Source organism: Passer montanus, unplaced genomic scaffold (assembly GCF_014805655.1).
Source record: "Passer montanus isolate IOZ18808 unplaced genomic scaffold, ASM1480565v1 scaffold14, whole genome shotgun sequence".
Classification (NCBI taxonomy): Eukaryota; Metazoa; Chordata; class Aves; order Passeriformes; family Passeridae; genus Passer; species Passer montanus.
This window is the reverse complement of record NW_024360941.1, coordinates 8657353-8678466: the sequence shown is the minus strand read 5'-3', so window position 1 is coordinate 8678466 and position 21114 is coordinate 8657353. Positions and strand designations below refer to the sequence as shown.

Below are 21114 nucleotides of genomic sequence, written 5' to 3'. Positions count from 1 at the left end.
GTTCGTTATGCACCAATCTACCTTTTAAATGTTTGCTTGAAATAGGGAGCTAATAAGCAGCTCTTTAAATGTTGTCACAGGCTCAAAGAAGGCTTTTTTCTCTGTGTCAGGGCTTAGTAGACAGCATGTTTGCTGAGATGATACACAGAGCATAGGGCAGGTGCTGGAGGTACAGCTTGTTCTTCCAGATCTCAGGGAGAACAGGAAGCTATTAAAAGTTTGTGTCTCTGATATTTCCCTTATTAGCACACTTGTTCTATATTTGTTTTGTATTCACCTCTGCCAGTAAACACCTTTCAGCATGACCCCCAGCAATAAGTTATCTTATGAACCAGGATACTTGGGACGGACTTTAAAGTGGAAGCCTACTTTTTATTGAGTTAACCAAAGACTATTTTCAACCTATAATAAACATGTCCCAGAGAAATATCTGCATGCAAGAATTCAGTCCTGATGCCTTTCAGCTGAAATTCTATCATTTAGCTCTCCTATAAATATTGTCACTTCCCATGTGAGGAAGCATAATGGCACATGCAAGAGAAGCTCAGGTTAATATGACTTTAAGTCTCCCTTATTTTCTTTGAGCTCTTGTATCCAAAAATCACTGCCAGGTCACATACAATCCCTCAGAGTTGTTACCTGAGGTCTGGCCACATATTGCAACATAACTGCAAATATTCAATATTCTTCTTACACTTTCTTATTGCTGCTAAGTCTTTTTAAGGATGGACACACACAGACGGACAAAAGACAGACAAAATATTATCTATTAGTCAATCTGCATACACTGAAAATTTTCTTCTGTATACCAAAAATTGATTTTCAGGAATCCAGTTCACACAATATTCAGCAGCACATTAGAGAATAGAACATAGCAAGCACCAAAATATGTGCCATGTATTTCACCTACTGTTCAATCAAGGGAACAGGAGTTATTCTGGACAAGTTGGTCCCCCTTCAGACTTTGTTTACCTCAAGTTCCATTGGATCTCTTTCCTAACCCAAATATCCTTTCCTGTCACATTTTAGGAGCATACTTCTCATTTTATCATTTAAGTGCAACACAACTCTGTTACAAAAAAAATTTTACTAAGACCTCAGTGATATGTAAATTTTAAAAAGTCAGTAATTAAAAGACTTTTAGTTTCTTCTATAAAATAATTTTATTTTCTTTTATCTAACTGTAGTCCTCTCAACAGACCTTACAGGTTTTTATGCCAGGTGTTTGTTCCTATGGGAATATGTTCCTATATTCCGTATGACAGTGGAGATATTGTACATAAAGTATTCAATAGCTGGATATATTTTTCCTCAGTAAAATGCTAATAATGGAACAGAGGCTTTACCTGCAAGGCAAATATTACAACATATGACAGCAAATGTCATATCAGTCTAATAATACATAAAAAAAACAGATGTCTTTAAGTTCATAACCCCTAATGTTCTTCTGCAATAAAACTTGGGCTAGACTCTAAATCTTTTATTACTGACAGCCAAAAGTAAATAATCTATTGTAAATTATGTAATTTTCAAAGCCCCTTGACTTTCTCTTTGGAATGTCATAACAAAGCTTATGGCAGATTTTATAGCTGACACCTCAAAATCTCTGTTGGCAAAATACATTGCTGTTTTTAAAAAATGTGTTTGTTATCTATAAAAAACAATGAAACCCTGGTTTCCAGTGAACCCATGGTCAGGTCATCCACAGATTAATGGGCTTTAAGTCTAGAAGGCACTATTATGATCATTTGTTATGACCAGGTACACACAGCACAGCAGATCAGCAAGTAAATGCTGCATTAAGTCAGTAACTTGCTCTTGAATTGAATTATATCACAGTACAGAAAAACAGAACTTCTATCAGCTAAATTTTAAGAAATTAATGGGAGCATGATCTGGGAATGTGGTGGAAAGAGAGCTTGGAAGAGAGCCTTTACAACTGAGTCCATGTTAATAAAACCTTCAGAGTCATTTGGCAAACCAAATTTAAAGAGAAAAACAGTGGTGCTTCTAGAGAAATACACCACACTTTCAGTCTCTGGACAATGCATTCTCAGGTTTACAGAGATGTAAACCTCTTAGCCTCACCTGCAGGTGTACACCAGTCATCCTGCAGGATGGCTGCGACTGCTGGAAGAACACTTTATAAAAAGTTAGTGACATTCTTCTAACATCCAATCCAATAATTTTTTTCAGGGTCAGTCTATATGTATTTGTTCTTGTGCCAGCATTGTTCTTTAACTTAAACAGATCTGTTCCCTCATGGTGTTTACCCTTGAGGAGAACAGTCTTAGCCCCTCTCAGCCTTCCTTTTGCAAAGTTAAATAAATCACACCCTTCCACTATCTTTCATTACTTGGGTTCTCCTTTCCTGCTGTCACCCTTGTAGTCTTCTCTGAAAATGAACTCGTTTCAGTTTAATTTTTTGCATATCTGTGACTGGAGTTTTAACTATTCCTGATGACCACAGCACCATCGTCCTGCTCACTGGCCCCCCTGGAATTCTCCTGGAGGGAAATATTTCAGTCTCATTTGCCTTTTTTCATGGCTCCATCCCTTGAGCAATTTACACCCATGACGTGACCATCAAAAATGCTTTATTGTTCTCTCCCTCAACTACTTACCACTAAGAAGATGCAATCTTACAGCAAATATCTTTGTTATCAACCCCCAAATCATGTGTTCATAACTGCTGAATCTCCGTATAGACGATGTTCTGAACCCAATCTCTCCCAATCAAACAGTAGCAAGAGACATGCATGCATGGCTAAGAACAGTTGAAGGCATGAAATGAAATTGCTAAACCTTCTCATTTAACCACAATAGGATTAAGCTTAATACTTCCACATACAATAATAAGCATTTAGAGGGAGAGAAAAGCCAAACTTGGCAGCATCCAAGTATAGAGAAATATAAACAAATATTGTAAATCAATACACAGTGGTTAGATTCTTTTTTTCTGGTAATTTTTTTAAAATTTGGTAAGGTTTTTGTTTAACAACTAAGTACTGAATACAAGGAACTTACTAAAAATTCTGCATGCTTTCATACCTCAGAAAAAAAGGAAAGAGCAAAAAGAAACACAATTTTTACTTCCCAAAATTTGAACACATACCTAGCAAGCACCAGCTTGTGCAGAAAAGTCTGTTTGATATTAAAGTTGTAAAAAATATTTTCCAAACTTGCTGACTATTTGCATCTCCTGCCTCTTAAATAAACTTTCTTTAGTAGTGGAAGGTTTTCTCTACCTACCCTTGCAAGCAATAGTATTTCAGTGAAATGAGAATCTAGGGGCCTATTTCTATAGTGAATGTCCCAATGACCAAATACAGTTACTCTTCTTCTTCCAGTTTTTAGTGTCTCACTCTTTTCTTTCTGCACTTTCCATAAGATGGACTGTAATAGGAATAGTTGGGAGCCATTCCACACCCAGGAAGTCAGAATGCTCTTTCAGGAGGTAAAGGACATTATTTCAAATCTCAAAAATTCCTCATAGAAAATGCCAGACTATATTCAGTGTCTGATTATCCCAACCTCCTGGCAAAAGAAAAGGTGACCTCTCACTGGATTTGTGAATGCACTCCCTCTTTTTGCTTTTCTGACAAAACCTGGAAAGCATTCCTTTTGAACGAAGGGTTTTCTTAAGAATTGTGGAACGAAATAAGGATCAAGCTCTTTTCAGTATTGCAAACAACAAAGTACACCCATTTAATAGAAAATATGTTTTTCTTTTTCTTGTCTGGTTAAGCAGCCAAAACAGAGAACTTTTTTGCTTTTCCATATCTTAGTCATTGCAATGTCCTGCAGCTGCATATTTTGACACTTTGACAGATGCTTCCAGATCTGCCCAATGGCCGAGGAATGACTCTCTTACTTGGAAGCACTGTCTGAGGCATGGGAACACATAATGCTTTTTAACGGGGAACTGAACTAAGCTTTCCTTTACTTTTTAGATCATTATGTGTATAAAAGGGAAAGAACCATTCTCCCTGCCTTGTTTCTTACATCAAAATGCTCACTGCTGCCTCTGGGGAATATATTGGCCGTTTGATCTGATTCTTTATGGAACTTAGTTATTATGCTATTACATATTATGGAGCTGTGCCTCAGGCACTGACTTCAGCTCTTTCTAAAACTGCAGACGATCAGCTGGAATTTGCGCAACAACACCGATTTCAAAACAAGGCTGTGTTTGCTTGTGCATTCAAGCAAATTTAAGGGCAAAATATACCCCACTTAAGGATGAATGCTTTTGAGGGTTTATACTAGAAGTTTACACTTTAGTATCACAGATCACATCCTAGATCTTTGCTTCATTTTCTTCACATCACCAAAGAAACAATCTTCATTTACATACCACACCTTCTGTATTCAGTGTGGATTTTTGTGCAAAATGGCCACTTTGTTCAGAACTGCCACATCAACGCATCTGACTTCCTTAAAATGCAACCTTTCAGTCTATTTGCTTGTGTTCTGGTATGCCTTCAATCCAAAAGATATCTTCTGGCTCCAGACATCCCCCAAAGAAATACACTCCTAACTTCCTCAAAGAGGGTCAGTACGTGCTTTTTTGAAATATTTTTAATGAACATTTACTCAAGCATCAAGACCTTTGTTTTCAATTTTAGACACTTTAGTTCCTGTTATTTTCTGTAAAGTTCTGCAAGGTCTTGAAGGTTATCTGTCTTTTGTTCCAGCTGAGAGAATATGCTTTAGTAAGTAGATTTAGCTAGAGATCTAAAGCTGAAGTCAGTTCAGCCTGTTCTAAGAGCATCAGGTATTTATACTCTTTTAAATTTGAATACATTGCATGTTAGTTCTGAATCCTCAACAGATTAATGCTGTCCTGTCAAAGTAGTGACTAAATTTGCATTAAAAGAAAGCTTAAATTCTGTAAAGAATGTTTCACACGACTAATCTTCTGAGACCATATCATTCATATGATTTGTATAAGGATAGTGTAAGCATGAAGAATTGCTTTTAATTACACCATTCAGAAGTGGTTTATTCAGTATCTCTGAAACATTTTTAGAATTGTGGCTGTTATTTTCTTTTTCACATTTAAGGGGTTGTGCATGAATATACTTTGACTTCACAGCTCACAACTGTATGCTGCAATGAGTACAGTAGTATATGTGATTTTATCGAAGTCAGAAGAAGAACTATTATGTTAAAAGATTTCGAGGAACACATCTATTTAGGCCATTCCAATGGTTCCATCCTCAGGATTAAGAAGAAGGATATACTACTCAAGACACAACCAAAAATGTTCAATAAGGGTTTTGAGGACAAATTTAAAGGATGAATCAGTCTGATGAGGACATTGTCTTGAACTCAGACAGATTTCAGTGATGTCTGTCAGGTTTTTCAGGACCTCTTTTTCCCTTGCATTGTTGCTTCCTGATGAAAGAAAAGAAGTTACAATTGATGTATCAGTGTTCTGACTCCTGAATGCATAGAAATACCAGTTTTCTGGAAGACCAAATAATATTTTGGGGTTTAAAACAATATCATCCACCTGGAAAATAGCTCATGCATATTAAGAACTTCTATTTTTTCATGCTAAAAGTGAGCATTTTTTCTGCCTGTGAAGTTTTATTGTCATGTTCCAAAAAGTCAGCAGAAACTTTTAGGATTTCTCACTCACGGTCCTGTGTTTTTCCATGGATACCACTGAGAGCATTTTATTCTTCACCTGTTAGAAAATGCACCACCTGGACATGTCCTCCTTAGAGTATGTTTTTATTTGTGTGATACATGAGGCAGGGCCATCCTACAGACACTTGTGGACAAGGTAGATGATGAGTTGCACTCTGCCAACATCACCTCTGTACAGGAGTTCTCTTCTCATGGCACTACAGGGCCTGGCAAATGCCCTTTTTAAGACTACCAGGACCCTGTCAGTGAAGACAGGAGCAGCAACAAAGCATACAATGTCTCTGCTACTCCCTAGAGGAAAACATAACTGTGGTCAGCATCCATACACATTACCTGGTGAAGTTCATGGCTCCAGGGTGTTTGCAATGATATTTTTGCTGCCTCTGAAAAGACTTGCTAAAGTTGAGCCATGCTGCTGGAATGAACTGATGAAATCATGAGAAGCAACAGTTAAATGTTATATGGACATTGCCAGCAGACAAAGGGCTTGACTCCTTTTCACCTGAAGTAAGCTTCTGGGGAATACTTTCTTCTGTGACTGTTTTTAATTTGTTTTGTCATGCCTAATGTCCCCAGCCTTTTCAGATCACAGTCAAAACATCTTCATGGCCATCAAAAGGCCACTCATTATTTTTGGGTTTAAAAAATTACAAATGGAGATGACCTCTATCAAGTAATATGTCACCTCATCTCCTAATCAGGGATGCATCTAGCCTGGTGCTGTGAACAAACACAACAATATTCTTTCTGTAATTGAACGTTGATCACAATTACAGACTTAACTAACAATCTCTGGGAAAAGAGATTTGAGATTTGAGACTTTGAAGAAGATTTCTCAGGTGATCCTAGGCTCATTACAGATGACAACATTAACATTCTCAAAGCGAAGGGTTGTACCTCTACGTCAGAGTTTGGCTTAGGTCATTCACAATCACTGATTCTTGGGATTCATGTTGCAAAACTTCCAGATTAACTGTTCCACTTAGCAGTGTTCCAGAAGTAGAGGACTTCTTTCTGTTTCTTCTTCCGAAATAAAGGTCAGAGGAATGCTGTGGACAGCCTGTACTGCTGTTCCTAGAACCATAAACACAATTTGTGGCTTTGGGAATTGTGAAATTGCCAGATCAAGTAAAAATATTGCATTATCAGAGGTAGCTCCCTTTCTTTCTTGGGACCGGGGAAATTAGTAGGTCGTCATCCATCTTTTCGTCATTCAAACAGTACACTTATGTATGCAATCAATCTGTTTTTCTAAAGAATCATTTACAGACTGCTTCTCCTGCTCCTCTGGGCAGTCCCTTCCCTTCACCACTGAAAATAGACACAGTTTCAATTGGAAAATCTTACAGCTACAACAAGGGGCAGACTTAAGTGTTATTGCAGTTTCACAGAGTTACAGAATAGGTAAGGGACCACTGGATGTCCTCCAGGAGCCTCCCTACTCAAGCAGGATCCTCTAGAGCATGCTACTCAGAATTGTGTCCAAACAACTTTGAATATCTCCAGAGAGACTCCACCTCACAGGGCAATTTGTTCCAGTGCTGAGTAACCCAAACAGCAAAGAAGTTCTTCCTCATGTTCATGTGAAAAGCTACGTTCCAGTGCCTGCCTGTGGCCTCTTGCCCTGCTGCCTGGCACCACCAAGAAGGGACTGGTTCTTGACACCCTCCATTCAGATACTTACATACATTGATGAGATCACCTCTCAGTCTCATCCTCTCCAGGCTGAGCCAGGTGTATCATCAGTATGTGCTCACAAAGTCAACAGACACATGCAATAATGTGCAAGAGAAGTTCCTGAAGTCAAATCAGAATGAAACAGTAAAACCACCATTGTACCAAATAGGCAACATATTTTTCAATTAGCTTGAGCATGCTACTGGAAATTTTTCTGAAGCCAGTACAAATTATGTGGCTTTGGTTTACCAGTATTTACTGTGGAAAAAATTCTACTCATGAAAAATTTGGACCAGCTTTAGTGAAAACTATTTGCAAAGTGCAAAATAGATTCATAAAACCTCAGAGATTTGATCTTCAAAGTATTCTTTCACTGATTACAAAATCTATTCTTTATTCAGTGGTGATACAAAAAAGTTAACAGTTAAAAGTTAAAAGTTCCTAAAGTTAATTTAGGAACAAACTGAGGAGCTAAAATCCTACTAAAGACATGTAAGTGAATAGTCACGTGAATGTACTTGTGCTGCAAAGAATCTATATAGCAGCTATTAGCATATAGTCACTACAGCTAAATTACACACTAGTAATAAATTCATTAAGGAAACTGAAATGAAAAACAGACTCTCATGTGCCAGAGGCAACTTTTTTTTTTAAATCTTCCATCTTCCAAATACAATTATACCATCTTCCTGCAGTCATCCTGAAGCAATAATTCATTTCATACTTGCTGGCTGTAAACATCCTGGTATGACACAAAAATATTTAAATTATTTTTTATTTATCACCTTATATTGTTCCATGGCTAGGATGCCTTTAGAATGAGTTGTTCTGAGGTGACAGAGCACAAGCCTTAATCTAAAATTGTTTCACAATGAGTAAAGAATTAATCATTTATGTAGTCTCAAACATTTCATGCTACCATGAACTCATTAGCTCATTATCTCCACCCATGTATATGTATGACACACGTACACATGCACCTATATACTCTGTCACCTCAGAGTAATTCTTGGATCTCAGGATTGTAAAGACTATCACGAGGATATGACAGTTTTTATGTCTCAGAGAAGCTAATTTGCATACAGGAAACCTCCACTTGTTGCATAGGACAAACTTGGGTTTCATGGTTATCTGCATGGTTACATTTTCACTCTTGCTCCAGAAAATCTGCATTTCTTGAATGCTCTACATCAAATCTACCAGTGGTATCTACTGGTATTTTATTTGCTTTAAGGAGTATCTACTACTCCTTAAAGCAAATAAAATTATATGGATGCCAATGTTTAAGCAACAGAATCCTTGCCACCATTATCACTACAATGAGGTAATAGATGTCTCACAGAATACAGTGCACCGCAAAGATTTAGTTCAATACTTTAGCTTTGAGACATAACTATTTTGAGGCTTTCTGTGAATAACTCTTAGGGAACAGAAGATGGCCATAACAGCCACTGCTCAAAAGCTGGGCTATTTGCTTTCTTTATTAGTACACATAGACAGTCTGTGACGTACCTTCTCTTGGGACAGCTCTAAAGGAAAAAAAATCATGGTGCAAATCTGTATTATTATTGACTATTGTTTATTTGACAGTGACTGTACTAAAAACAGTCTATAAACACAGAAATTAAGTTGCTAAAATTTGAATATGAATTTGACATTTTCTGACATGTTTGTATAGTCTAATTTCTTAAACATTTTGTCATAATTTGTGAATCTCTTTTTCTTTGGAAATTTGGAAGAAACAGATGTCTAGTTGCAACTTCCCTGTCACAGGATACTCCATCTGTATTTCACATTTATGGTATACTAAATTGTAGTTACCACATACTGTTTGTTTATTTACTTTTCTCGTTTTCAGTCTCTCTCTTTTTACTTCTGTTTTTCTTATTTTACTTTCATTCTGACTACATATGCCTTTCATAATCACAGAATTGAAAATTCATTTGAATTCAGTGACCAAAAAATGCTGGCTGATGCCAGAAAAACAAAGAGAACAGCTGTCTCGAAGTGTGTTGTTACTCAGCTGTATTTATTTAACTCATTTTTGGCAAAAATAATCCTTTTTAAGGATTAACTAGTCACAACTAGTTAATGTCAAAATAAATGACACCTCCTGCTGATACAACTAGGTTAAATGACCAGAAACTATCCCATGTAAGAATTCGACAGACTGGGAGATCTTTCTGCTTTACTTCTCTATTTTTTTTTTCTTGAAGACTAATTTTGCACTATCTAGATGCAAAATTTAATCCACAGTTACAATAAATTGACTTTTCTGCTGGAATTTTCCATTTATATTTGGAGTTAATAATTGCAGGATTTTTTTTAAGCCCACAGGGTGAGACAGGATTATTTGCAAAAAATTACATTGTCTAGAATTTAAATTAATCATGTTGGTATTCATATAAACAAATAACATAAATATCTCACATAAGCCTGGGTGTTTCTGCAGCTACATATAATGATCACTTAGTTTAAAATACACAGGCATACTTCAGCAACCACTGGAGGACTACTTAAAGTGCCCTAGTTTCAAAAGAAGAGCATTCCCTCACACCAAAACCAGTCTCACTGTACAGCCTCACAGCCTTGTGGTAAGACACTTTCTAGGGAGATATGGATTTCCATTCATTCATTTTATAGAAAGTCTTGAACCCCTTTAGCCCCATATTCTATGAATATTAATGTTTTAATTGTTCAGGTATTCTACAAAAGAGAAGACATATCACCTTTACCACCTCTTATTTTAAGTTTTAAAAAGTGGTCAAAGGATCTATATTTTGACTGAAGTTAAAGTGAAGCTGCACAGGTAAAGACATTAACAGAAAAACCCAATTTTTTCAGACTAATAATGGCATTTGAGTTTCAAATAGCTACCAGTCTCAATCCTAGCAAGATGGCAGTCACTGAAACTTATGGAATCTTTTGCATTAGAGGAGTTTTGCCACCAAAAATACAGTCCCTTACATGTTTCAGCAGGACTTTCGAGAACCACAGTCTTGGGTTTAGAAGTTGCAACCATCTACAGATCCACTTTTGGCACTATAATAGTTTTGTGGATCTTGGCATGAAACCCTCTGTATCTTGATTTGAACTAGAACAGTACAATGAAAAACTTCAGCAATCTGCTTGGGAAAGCTTTGACTCTGCCTTTGACTCCCAAGACATCTGCGTGCCAGGAGCTATGGGTGCTGGACCAGCTGCCATGAGGACTGCCTCCTCACTAACGCTAATGGTTGAGAGATGTAGGGCAAAAGGCTAGTATAGACACATCTCTGATTGTTTAGGCTGATTATTTGTTCTCAGAGCAATAGAAGGAAACTATGCAATGAATTTGTGCAATAAATTAAGTGTTAAGCAAAGTGTTTTCCCAGTTACTGATATTTTTGCAAAGTTTGCTGATTTCTTCAGCTGTCATTCTCTTTTGAGTTTGCTACCGTGTTAATTAACCTGTGTCAATTCTGCCTGATTAGTCATAGACCTAAGTGAATCAGCATAAAATAATTCATGTGTATCTTAGCTTCATTGGATTACATTTAGTCACGCAATATTTGATTAGTCTTGATTCCTAGTATATGATTTTGAATTTGCACATAGTTACTCTCTCAATTTTTGGACATCTTTGCTCGTTGTTGAGACATCCTGCCTTGAACTTTATCTGCTCCAGATGCCAGATGTGGTTAGTAACTCTGAGCTAGAGCCCAGAAACTAAAAGAAAAAAAAAGGCCAAAACAGATACGGAAAAAAAACCCCACAGTGGTGCCAAGATCCACCCTCACTCTTCATACACAGAAGGTACACTGAAAACTTTGAGTAAACAAATGCTCCATCTACACACTTAACGCTGTGAAAACATGACCTTAGCAAAATTGCAAAAAGGAAACCAGAAGGCTTCAGCCCTAGCAGTAGACTTCATACTTACTGGAGCCCTCTGATTCAACATATATAGAGTTTAGTTGTGGCTTATTTCTGGGAAGCCCCTATGTAAGTGACTTGAAGATAACATATTCCTACCTTAGAGAAGATATGCATGAATTAAAGAAACAACCATATTTACTTGTAAAAGCAAAAAGTACAAATTAAAATAAATTAATATCTATAGGAATCTATTGATAATAACAAGCATGATAATAAGAGTTATGGTACTATTATTATTCTTCTTTATGAAGAATACTCATTTTTTTACAGAATTTGAGTAAGGTAATTGGCTTTACAGAGGCACAGAATATTTTTAAGTATGTTTTTAATGTCTTGTACCCCTATAATTTCTGAAAATAACACATGTATGAAAGTCTGTTAAAAGCAATGTCGTTCTTTTCCGTCATTCCAAAACCAAAATACTGGTTTTCTCTTGTTTAAAACCATATGATAAACTCTGTGGTTAAGTTGTCTTTAGGTTGTGGAATCTGATCACACCAAATTCTCACAAGAGCTACTAAATACCTGCAGCTTGCCTGAAATTTATTTAGAATCACACAGAAACTGGACTTATGGGCTTGGCCTTATTCTCATGAAATCCAGGAGGAGAAAAAACAAAAACTCTTACTGTATAAGTGTAAAAATATCACACACTAAATTTCTTTTTTTCTCATTTAAACAAGAACAATTTTTAAAGGTATGGAATCAGATTAGTTCATCAAAATGCTCTTTGAGATGAGCATACATATGCTTTTCTTGACACTGATCTCTCTCAGTCCCACAAAATGTCACCTAAGCCAGAAAAGAAAACATAAACTCACCCTATAAATACTGTTGCTCTTCTGCCAGCTTGTACCAGTTTGGGTATTTCATAATGGCCTAATTTATTATTCAAATAGAAATAAATGAAATGGAGAACCAGCCTCTTTCCTAGATATAGAAAGATATGCCACCTATGTATATTTGTATAAACACACTCAAATATACATTGATTATTGAGTGCATATTGATATAGAGAGGACAGAATGAAATATACCTAAATTAGATATTTTTTTTTTAATCAAGCATTTTTCAAAAATAATGTTATATCTGTAAAAAGCGTTCTGAAAAAAAAAATTTGTGGAATAGATTTAGTTAACTTTATAAACATTATAGTACTGTCACAATGCCTAAACTAGGATTTTATGCATTCTGAATCCACATATTCTAAAATCCTGTCTTTGACAGTCATCAGAACATATGAGAACACACACACACACACACACATATATATATATATATATATATATATATATATATATGTTGTAATCTTCCACATTTTGCGATCTCACCTTCAGTGATGGTAGGTTTTGTGTCTAAGGGCATGGAAGCATGCAATTCCCAAATGTTGGAGGTCTAGGCAGAAGACCCAGTTGGCTGAACAGGAACAGGAATCTTCTCTGTAAATAAGGAAAAAATGAAGGCATATGCACAGTGGAAGCAAGGTCAGGTGACACAGGAAGAACAGAGAGGTGCTGCTTTCCATTTTCCAGGGAGAAAATTCATGTGGCCAAAGCTCAAGCATATTTGAAGCTGGCCAGAAACGTGGGGGACAATAAAAAGTTTTTCCAAATCTGTTAAAGACAATAGGCAGTGTAGAATAACATCAGCCCATTACAGGGACAGGATGGTCACCTCACAAACCTGGACACAGACAAGGCACAGGTGTTTAATACATTCTTTCCCTCTACCTTCAACATGGATCATGGAACAAGGGGATCTGATCTGGAGTGAAGGGGTCAGGATTTTCACCCACTAGACCCCGGCTAGATGTTTCTCTTCACCAGATAGGAGGGCAACTCGAGTCCTGGACAATTTCAACTGATTTATTGCAGGGTCCAAAAGGGATAGGAAAACACGGAGGGTAGGCTGAGGGACGGACAGAGAGTCGGAGGGACAGCAGGGACGGGTAACAACCAGCAGAAGGACCCCAGGGCGAGTGCCCCGTCTTTGGGGAAAGTTACAGTTCTTGTGCACAGCTACATGGAGAGGGATGGGAGGGGAAAAGTTTTCACAGCAGTAACTAATGAAAGATACAAAGGGTACAGGATGATCTGGACGTGAAAGGGAGTACAGCATTCCAATCAAGGGAAAGGAATTAATTTCTCCTGACTTAGACAATGGTGCTTTCCCAGGGCATTCCTGAGATGGCTTTCTCATCCCTGACCCCCACACTGGAGGACCATGACTGCAAGGATTATCAACTCCCAATCAACCCTGAAACTCTCCGGGATCTGCTGCTCCAGCTGGATCCCTACAGATCTATTGGGTCTGAAGGGATTCAGCCAAGAAAATTCAATTGCTGATGTCATTGCAAAATCTATCTCAATGATTTTGAGCATTCTTGGAAATCCAGAGAGTGTGCCTCAGTTTTTAAGGTCTAGAAGGAAGACCCCAGAACCAGGCCTGTCAGTCTCACTTCAGTGCCTGGTAAAGTTACGGAGAGGATTATTCTGGGAGGTAATGAAAAACACCCAAAAGATAATGCAGCCTGAGAAAAAGAGATTGAGGAGAGACATCAATGCAATTTCCTTGTGAGGGGCAGAGGAGGGGCAGGCACTGATCTCTCCTTTTGGTGACCAGTGGCAGGACCCAAGGGAATGGCTCAAAGCTGTGCCAGGAGAGGGTTGGGTTGGATTTTAGAAAAAGATTCTTCACCCAGAGGGTGATTGGGCACTGGAACTGGAAGGCTCCTGAGGGCAGTGGACAGACCACCAAGCCTGACAGAGTTCAAGAAGTGTTTGGACAATATTCTTGGGCACACGGTGTGACTCTTGGAAATAGTGCTGAGCAGGGCTGTGAGTTGGATTCGATGATCCTTGTGGGTCCCTACCAACTCAGCTTATTATGTGATTCTGTAAATTTAACTGATAATTTTTTGAACTTGCTTAAAATGATATGACACCCTATGGCAACGGGTTTCACAGTCTAACCACATTGTGCATGCTGTAGTGGTTCTGATGCCACTAGTATATCTTTTAAATAGTCAGATATTACTTTTTAGTTACACACTGATGTTGAGGAGCCAAATGAACAGATATCCAAAGTACAAGGCTTATTCATAAGCCCTATGTGATCTTTAACATTCGTACTCAGAAGCTCTAAGAGGCTCAGCAGAAAAGTTTCCCATTCAGAACACACACCTCATTCTCCTCAATTAAATGTAACAAAAACTTATGTATAGAAGGCCTCAGCTGAGTTATCTGAGTCAACCAGCTGGGACCAGGTGCCTCATAGCTTGGCATTGCTTCACTTACTTGGAGATTATTGAACAATGATCATTAGCTCTAGATTAATACAGTAGAAATAGATGATCGATAGATAGATAGATAGATAGATAGAGAGATAGATGTGATAGATAGATACATGCATGAGAACAATTAAACATTTCCTGTAATTTTTTTTTTATTTTCTCCAGTTCAAAGACATATGGGACAATCTTCAAAATATTTTTCTATGTGCACATATAAAATGAAATAAGGTTAAACTATCTTTGCTGCCGGCTTCTGCCTGGTTTACTTCAGGATGGAATTAATCCAATAACAACTTCCTTTTGTATATGGCATTCTTTAATAAAAAAAAAAATAAACTTCCTATAAGAAAAAGTGTCATGGTGCTAACATTTGAGATTTTTGACTCATTTCTTAATTTCATTTAATGTGATAATTTCTAGAAACTACATAATTAATCAGTTTTTTACTGCATTTTTCATACCTTTTCATTCACTTTTGGTTCACTTTTTCTTGTTATTTCTGGATTGATTACCTCATTATTCTGCCCAGTTGTTAATCTACAGCATACTACAAGTTTTATGTATCACTTCCAAGTTTTTGCACATTATTTTTTTTACTCCAAACCTTTTCTTTCAGTAGTAGTAAATGTTCCCTAGAACACACATATTATAATCACTCTGCAGCAAAAAATAATCCTCCCCATCTAAAAATAAAATGAGAGTATATGATAGCTTTTTCTTAAAACAGGACTACCACAAAGTGATGCACCTGGACACTGACTATATGTATAAAAAAATGGAGGGAGCCAAAACACTAGCTTGAAAGATAATCAGACCATCTATCACCATCAGACCATACATAAAACTGGAGAGCAGAATAAGAAGATTGATTCTTTTCATGGTTGCCTGCTAATATAAAGGTTTTATGGGGCTTCTCTCTCTCTTTTTTTTTTTTTTTTTTTTTGGGTTTCTTTTTGGTCTTTTTTGGTTCTTTCTTTTAAATGTTAAAACATAATCAAAACAATATTTCTTCTCAACTGGATAGTACTCAAAGAAAGCACATTAGTAGTATCTAGTAAATAAGCTAATTAATAAGACTCCATGATTTAAACAAATATCAAAATCCATTTAACTCTGTGGTTATAATCCTTTAAAGAAATAGACAATAAGTCACTTGCACTACAATTACACAGTCCTAAGAAACTCAAGTTACTGTACTTGGTGGCTAGTGTGACTTTAATTGCTCACCCCAGCTTTTTAGGAAGCCCTTTACAATTTGATTATAAGCCTACAATATTTTCTTTGCAAACATATAGATATTTGCTGTGCTTGATGGGTTGATAACCAAATTAATAGGGAAGACAGTCACTCCTGCATATAGTGTGTTGCCAGACTTGCAAGAGGCATGGGAGGGGTTCACATATTTCTGTTTTGGTTTTGCTGCCAGCTGCCGTACCGCTGTGGTGTTTAAAGACAGTGCCAAATACAGGGTTTTAAAGGTTCTCCTATAATTATATCAGATAGAGAAAGGGCAGGGCATGCTTTAACACTGAATCTTTCCTTATTCATTTAGCGCTTGTCTCAAGCCTTGAAAAGTTTTAACACCTTGCAGAACTGCCTTCCTAGCAAGGCCTCATGCTCATGTTCTCATTCTTCCAGCAGACTATATTTTTTAAAATATGTTATTGCTTTTCAAGAATGGGATTAACCCCAAATTTCCTTATCTAGTAACTTTTTAAAAGTGATTTTTATTAATAATGCTTCTATCCTCATTGAACCTTGTGTTACCTTAATTGCTTTAAGCTTTTTTATTTTTTAAACAGAATTAAGTATCTAAGGGGAAACATGAGTAGCTAAGTGTTCCTCATTTATATGGCCTATATGCAGGACAATGGATTGAAATATTTATCACTGTGATGCCTGAGATACAGACTGAATTAATGTTGAGCATGGCAGAGGTAATTTGATCAAGGAAAGGCATGCTGGAGAGCTAGAAATCCTCTCTGAATAGCTGCTCAGGAGAGGATTTCCAAATCTGTTGTCCTTAGTTTCCTAGACAGCTATTTTCTTAACCTCTTCTCTAGATATTTGGTACTACATTATTTTCTTAACTTCAAAATTTTTCTCTCAGTAGTAGTAGATGTTTCAAAAATGACAGGAATCTCTTTTAACCTTCCTTCTCTAAAGTCAATTAGAGGCAATCTAAAAACCAGTCACCATCTCTCTGTGTCTCATTTATTATCACATCCTCGCACATGTTCTGACACATAATTCCACAAAAATTTTTTAGACATTCTCAAGAATCAGGAAATTGCACTGTGCAAGTTTCTCTGTATCTTTTTTATCATCTCCAGTGACTTCCCTTTTCTAGTTTATAAAGCAAAGTGATCTAGCCTTCACTGTATGGTCCTCTTTAAGCTAACAAAGACCTTTTATTTTCATCAACTGTCACTTCTATTATGACAATACTACTAACTTCAATTGCTTGTATTTTCAAAAAGCCCACATTATTGCTTTCCCTATCCTGCCTGCTATTTTTGAAAAGGCAAACAGAACTATTTGTTTTAGTGTCTCACTCCAAATCTCACCATGAAAGTCATGACATGTTCAACATATAGTACAAGCACTGTGAAAAATATATTTTTGACAACTATTTTCTTGTACTCTACTTTGATGTACCTGGTTTTCTCTGATTTGGCCCAAGTACATTACATTTTTGTGCATGTTCTGCTGTTGTTCTGAGTGAACAAAATAATCTAGCCACTCACTACCATGAGCTGATATGATGTCGTCCCCTAAAAATGCATTTTGGCAAACCTCTAAGCCTGTTATTCATTCATTTTCTTGCCCTCTGAGTTAGTTAGTTAGATATTTCTGGCAGTCAGTCTATGTCTTGAAATCTTTTGTATACACAGCTAGGTGTAATATCCAAAATGCAGCATAGCTGCATAAGCTCCTTTTATGCAGTAATTTATGCCTTTCAACATAATACGTGCATGGAGAAAATACAAAAAATACATTTTGAATAAGCCTCTTGGACATGGAAAACTCCTTCATACTTGCTGTAAGTTTCTTGTTAATGAAAAAAACATACACCACATTAAGTATGTGACCTGAAAGTTGTCTCTTAATTACCCAATGCAAAGCTGGATATTTGTGGCATTTCTCTAGTTTTGTATTCCACCTGTTCTTCTTAGTAAAAGCTGGGGAAATGCGCTGAGCTACATACCAAACACACATGCTGATTAGCTGTGTTTGTATGCCCTGCTACATGCATTGCCTGATAATTCATTCCCAGAGTGATACCACTTGGTCTGTATAGGAACTTGAATAACGCCTTGCAGAGAATGAGAACATGGTAACAAAAAAATGAAGAACAGGGTGACATATGTCTGAGAGGTCATATTTCTGTCTCCTCTACAAAAATATATTTAGACAGCCTGGAGCTCCTTCACTTGGATTCCACTGTGGTCTGTGAGGAGCAGCACAGTATAAGCCACGGACTTAATAAATGGAGAGAAATGGAAGAGGAACCACAGACATAAAAGGAAAGGGAAAAAAGACTTATTTCTAGCCAAGAAGTTTACTAGAAAGCAATAAATGAAATGACATTCTGTACACAAACAATATGTAAAGGTTAATAAACATTCAACATTGCACCCTTGTGCAGGAGTTTCAGTGAAAGATTTGACCTCAGTAATTTCAGCATCTAAGACATTATTTAGTAGTATTATTATTTCTTAACTTTGAACAGAAATTGCATGGAATTACCTTTCTCTCAAAGCACCAAAATCAAATATTTGTGTACTCATTTAGTATCTTTTCATGCCTGTGATTTTAGATAACAGATTTTTTGTGATACTTTTGAGTCTAGCTAATGTATTACACAAAAATTACTTAGGGCATGTGTTAGTGCAAATTTCACTTTGGTGAAAAAAATCACAAGAATGATAAGATTTGGTTTGACTCTTGACCATTGAATAATGCACCATTATTAACTGTCTCACATTTTCTTAAATCAGCGTATCAGCTTAAATAAGCATACCAGTATACACAGAATAAGGTACCCAAGGCATATATCCAGTCTTCTGTAAATGGGCCACTTATGAAAACAGATCAACAGATTAATGGTATGCTACTGCCTGATGTGACAGCTCTTTCCACATTTTGTATGAAGTTGGGTACTTTTCTTAAAATTGGGTTATTTGAAAAGGTGAACCATTGAAAAATTGACAATGTAAGTCCTTTCATGCTTCTATGAAAGTTTACGTTAAAACTGAAGGAAAGGTTCAAAAACTGTCCATTTATGAATAGGAGAGAAAAATACTTCATAACTACTTCTTACCCCCCAAGTTTCACAGAGAAGACTGAGATGCTAACTCAGGAATTCTAACAAATGTCTACAAGAGGATTCTTCCTATGGGCAATATTTTATCTGTTATGCAATTGGTCAAATTAAAAACTTGCGATGGTAAAAGGGCCATGTGGCAGCAAATTTCTTAAGAGTACCTGTAGTGAGTGGGCAACAAATTCAGTGCAGTGAAAGAGCAAAGCACACCTACCCCTTAAATCCAGGCAATATCTGCTGGCTCCAGGGGTAAATCATAGAGCCATCCTTCAATTACTTCCATCCTGCAGAGGACTGGCACATTCTGTTCTAGTTAGGAACACCATCTCTTATGTCAAATATATTTCTCCAAGGTTATGGGTATCGGTGTGGATCCTTTTTTACCATCTTGGAAGATGTGTCACATATATTCTTCAATGGAATAATGGCAAGAGTCTGCTTAGCCAATAAAACCAGTTAGAAACTCTGGCTTAGTTTTACCAGAATACTTCTAAACAATTTCAACCTATGATACCCAAGATTCTATTCAACCAAGCTGACCTCTGGACACAGAATTATAAGTGGTTTTTTGGGTTTTTTTTGTTTTTTTTTTATGGAAACAGCGTGTGCACTCAGATTTTAAAGCATTCCAGCATTTCTAAAGAGTCCAGATTGTTCTTAGCATTCATGCCAAATTATCAACAATTTAGAAAACTGTTGCCAAAAGTCATTCCAACTACAGCTGTTTGAAATACAGAGGGGTTTATTGATCTTCTCCTTTGCATAGCTCTTTAAAAAAAATTACATTGTGGAAATAAAGACCATGACAGATGTTGATCATTGCCATAGGAGAGGGAAAGAAGGGGAAGGAGAGGCAGGTGGGTATCAGGGTTAAATTGCAGGTGAAAGACTCCATTGCAATGCTATTATTAGATCCCTATGTGGTAATACTGCTCTCATGATGTGACTTCAGCCTGGCACTTTACTTATGTCCCAACAAATTAGGGAAGCTGGCTCAGCTGGTTGGAACAGAGCTCATTAGGCATGGCACTTTGGGTGGCACAATTTTCACAGCTCCAAAGCAAATTGGAGTCCTCCCAGAAACACAAGTATCATATGCTAACAAATCACTTATCCCAGAGGCCACCTTTGACTGCTCTTCTGAAGCACGGTAAGTCATGATCATTAGGAAAACTTAATGGCTGTGATCCATTTTAGCAGCTGGATAATATTAGTTCACATTTTTAAGGACAAAGGTTATAATAACGAGATCTTGTGTTATTGGAATTATTCAATTAGGTGACATAGTTACCTTAATGGATCTGTAACAGCTTGCTGGGTGCTAGAAGCGATGTAATTTCTTTCTTCTAGGTAATAGAAAAGAAGGGAATTCCATAGATAAAGGCAGACTACTAGAAAACAGAAGAGGGATAAGAGAGAGGGCAAAATAGGAACACTACTGAGAAACGAGGAGAAATTACAAGACATTAATGACAGACATGCAGTCTGAGTCAGAGTACTTTAGGGCCTTGAAAGCACAAGTAAAACATTTAAACCTGATACACCAGGCAAAAGAAAACAAAGAACATAAAAGACAAGTGTGTGTGTTAATATACACACACACTTGCATGATGTACATGTTTATAGAGCTCAGGACTAAAACAAAGGATTTTTCCTGCCTACCCAACACTCCACAACATTGCATTTTCTATGGGATAACATCTGTGAATCTCGTAACAAGCTAATGAACAAGAGCATTTATTTCAGCTTTTATTTCAGGGTGCTCTTATTTCTATTGTATGCTCATACGCATTTATAGTGAGGAATTGGAGTTGCATACAGTTCACACTAATGTAGCAGACAGAATTTGGCTTATAAGCTATAAAAGAGTTAAACACATTCTAAGGTGTAAGCTGCATTAACCACGCACCTGAAAATTTCTCAAAAACACTTATTTTGATATGTCTAATATCTGTAACATTAAATGGTTGTTTTTTCATGCAAATAGATTCTGCCTACTAGGGGAAAGAAAGGGAGAAGGCTGGTGGGTTGTTCTGAAGTGAGAAAAACTGGCCTTTTTTTTTTTTGAGGCTGTCCTCACCCTATTCCTCATGCGACTTGGGCCAACCAAAACTCGCATAGCCTCAGGAGCTGCCAACAGTCCTTATCAAAGCTTGTAGCAGCTTCTCACGCGATTTACACGCACGCACACACAAATCCCCCTCTCCACCGAGCGGAGCTGTAGCTGCCCTGGGACCCTTTC

The 21114-nt window shown here is 37.0% G+C and overlaps 1 long non-coding RNA gene across 1 annotated transcript; it reads right to left on the bottom strand.

The window, feature by feature from the left end:
* Positions 1-5008: 5008 nt before the first annotated feature.
* Positions 5009-20837, bottom strand: LOC120497957. The gene is made up of 5 exons (XR_005626596.1): positions 20164-20837; positions 12585-12692; positions 7343-7455; positions 6556-6732; positions 5009-5400 (listed from the first exon to the last, which is right to left on the bottom strand). It is a non-coding gene; the product is annotated as an uncharacterized LOC120497957 (long non-coding RNA).
* Positions 20838-21114: the final 277 nt, after the last annotated feature.